This window comes from Sinocyclocheilus anshuiensis, unplaced genomic scaffold (assembly GCF_001515605.1).
Source record: "Sinocyclocheilus anshuiensis isolate Anshui unplaced genomic scaffold, SAMN03320099.WGS_v1.1 scaffold195, whole genome shotgun sequence".
Taxonomy (NCBI): Eukaryota; Metazoa; Chordata; class Actinopteri; order Cypriniformes; family Cyprinidae; genus Sinocyclocheilus; species Sinocyclocheilus anshuiensis.
Genome location: NW_015548236.1, coordinates 2,029,643 through 2,033,155, shown reverse-complemented (window position 1 = coordinate 2,033,155; position 3,513 = coordinate 2,029,643). Strand labels below are relative to the sequence as shown.

The 3,513-nt window shown below is 32.4% G+C and overlaps 1 long non-coding RNA gene across 1 annotated transcript; it reads right to left on the bottom strand.

The window, feature by feature from the left end:
• Positions 1-1,312: 1,312 nt before the first annotated feature.
• Positions 1,313-3,007, bottom strand: LOC107654686 (uncharacterized). The gene is made up of 3 exons (XR_001630359.1): positions 2,929-3,007; positions 1,695-1,741; positions 1,313-1,456 (listed from the first exon to the last, which is right to left on the bottom strand). It is a non-coding gene; the product is annotated as an uncharacterized LOC107654686 (long non-coding RNA).
• Between the last annotated feature and the right edge of the window lie 506 nt (positions 3,008-3,513).

The following is a 3,513-nucleotide window of genomic DNA, read 5'->3' as shown; positions in this document are numbered from 1 at the left end:
TACACACACACACACACACACATACATATATATATATATATATATATATATATATATATATACTCTATATATATATATATATATATATATATATATATATCATCACTGTTTTGATATTAAGCAGCACAAATGTATGTAATAACAAGATTTTTTTTTCTTGAGCACAAAATCAGCATATTAGAATGATTTTTAAATTGAGTCAGGACTGGTAAAATAATAATAATAATAATAATAAAATAATAATACAAATAATAATGCCCCCAGATAAGGTCACACAGATATACTAAAAAACAATCTCTAAAATAAAACATGGTTAAACTTTAAATATAAATATTACATATTAAATGGGTAGCTCACCCAAAAATAAAAATGAATCACCCTCATGCCATTCCAACCCTGTATGACTGACTTTCTTCATGTGGAACACAAAAGACAACATTTAAAAAAATGTTTTAGTGTTTTTTCATTGTGATTTTCTTTTTGGACCCCATTGACTTTCATTGTTTGGACCAAAATGTGGAAACTTTCTTCATAATATCTTCTTTTGTGTTCCACAGAAGAAAGAAATTCATTCAGATTTTAAATTACATAAAGATAATTTTGGGGTGCAATATCCCTTTAAGACACCCTGAACTAACTGATGACTTTAATACATTAAGCCCAACGAACATTAATAAGGGACGTGACACCAGTAGATTGAGGACTGATTACCACAATGGCTGGCGTCCTTGCGTGGGTGTGCTATACATTACCTGTACAGACACGTAAAGTGCTTTTCAATTACTGCCAACGTGACATTTTAACAGTTCATTATCTTCTTGTTAGATTACAGCTAGCCTACCTAAAACGAGCTTAGTTTTGAGTACATCTGAATTCAGTAAGGAATTTACTGTATCAGTGATCATTTGCACAGTCTGATCCTGGATCAGTTTGGAAACTCTGAGAATCTCCTCCGTGAATTAACTTGTATTAGATTAATCAGCCGCGTCTCTTTATTTGCCTTTGGGAGATGCTAACTGTACCCCCTTCAATCCTCAACAGACACCTCAGGTTTAAGATCAGTACACACATTTACACACACACAAATCCTCAAACACAGAATCGACGTCAACGCCAAGCACAGTGAATTGTTGCACTGACAGACATGTCAATTTATAGTCAAGCGGGAATATAAAGAAAACCGCCGCTCAGATCATAATAAAAACATGTAAATGTACGACAGACGTTTGAAAACAGACACACATATTGAGGTTGTGAAACCCGCGACTAATGACATGTCTTACATTAGGGCTCGGATCTGGACGTGTGCGAGATTCTCTTGTGTCTGTCATCTTCCACATCTCTTTTCCGTGTTGTTTATTCATCTTTGTGGTGATGGGAAAACACAAAGCCACTGATCCATGTCCAAAGCTGACAGAAATGGAACAGCCTCATGGCATTATCCTCTTGAAGAAAACTTAAAAAAAAAATGGTAAAAGTGGAGGAAAAGAAGAGGGAGATTTAGGGGTTTAGGATGAGAAAAGATAGGGAGAGAGAGGCTGAATAAAATAAAATGGCTTTAAAATAACTCTACTGAATTGTTATATATAGTCATTTTTGTATTACATTTTGTATATGTAGACATATGTCTGATCTGAATTGAGCCGTAGGCACAGCATTCAGAATATAGCATAAAATTCCACATGAAGAATTACCTGGAAGAACATATGTCTTCACAAGCAGCGCGCATTGACTGTAAAACCTGCAGTGATAAAAAGCATAGGCATATCAAAGATACAGCACCATGACTCAATCCAATACTGGGAAGAAATATTGTAACTGCCTTATTTACGGTTTATCTCCATTTTTTGAGCACTTACTGTTGAGTCAAACTGGAAATGTAAAAATGAGAGAGCAGGAGTTTTCAAACTGGGTTCCAGAGGTCACAGAAAATGTGAGAAAATAAAAATGTGACAAAATGTTGTTTTTGGGGCTGTCGACTTAACTTACAAAAACAAATGTAATACTCTACCATTCAAAAGTTTGGGATTTTAAAAATGTTTTTCAAAGAAGTGTTTTATGCTTGCCAAGGTTGGATTTGTTTGATCAAAAATACAGAAAAAAAAACAGTAATATTGTGAAATATTACTATAACTTAAAATTACTGTTTTCTATTTTAATATATTTTAAAATGCAATTTATTCCTGTGATGACAAAACTGAATTTTCAGCATCATTACTCCAGTATTCAGAGTCGCATGATCCTTCAGAAATCATTGTAATAATATGCTGATTTAGTGCTTAAGAAATATTTATTCTTATTATCAATGTTGAAAACAGCTGTGCTGCTTAAAATTTTTGTGCAAACCTTGATTCATTTGTTTTCAGGATTCTTTTATGAATAGAAAGTTCAAAAGAACAGCATTTATTTGAAATAGAAATCTTTTACAACATTATAAATGTCTTTAGTGTCACTTTTAATTAATTGAATGCATCCCTGCCGAATAAAGTATCAATTTCTTTCCAAAAAATATCTTAATGAATGGTAGTGTAGACATTAAAAATTTCAATGCAATATTTTTTTGCATGTCTCTTTGAAATTATATTTATTGTGAAAATTACAATAAATATTTTATCGTATTGTATTTTGTTGACAATTTACAAATAAATGTTTCTGTGATATTGTTTATTTTTATGCTAAATTTTCTAACATTAATTGTGTGCACACACACAAAAAAAACTAAATTATATTTGTGAGTTAATTTGTGAGTGATGTGATGCAAAAGCCACTTCATGTTGCCTTCATATAATATTTCATGACACTACAAAAATCATGCTAAATAGTTATAACACAAATACATCATTTGGATTAAAAGCTATTGCTGATTCTGGTGACTAATTAAATAACTGACACAAATCTATACTTTTTCTCTCTCACACACATATGCACCCCACAAAGACACAGAACATTGGTCACACAAAAGTCCAATTTGTCAGCAAGGCTGGATCAGTCTGTCTGTGTGACAATTTGCAAACCGGCGTCACTCCATGCTACACGGCTCCCTCTGTTCTAGCGGTTCCACTCATCCATGGGATTACAGAGGAGCTGATGGGAAAGCAGAACGAGAGCTCAGACACTGCCAAAGGCTGAAGAGACAAAAGACACCAGAATAATAGATACACACACTGAAAGTTGGTAACTGAGGATTCTGCAACTACTGTAAATTTCGGGGAAGCCATAGTGCTTACAACTGTTCACAGGAGTCATATCACGACCAATCGTTAATTGTAGGGACATTTATAGCTTTCCTACATTTAAAAATGAAAATTACACCTAAAAATTATCATTTACTCACCCTCGTGTTGTTCTTAATCGGTGTTGTTTTTGTTAAATAAAACTATTAAACTAATAAGTAATAATAATATAATAATAGTTTCAGTAATTAAAGTGAAATAAAATTAAATATATTACATGAACATTTATATAAATATTACAGTTAAATGAAAATGTTGCCTTGTCAACTAAACAAATAAA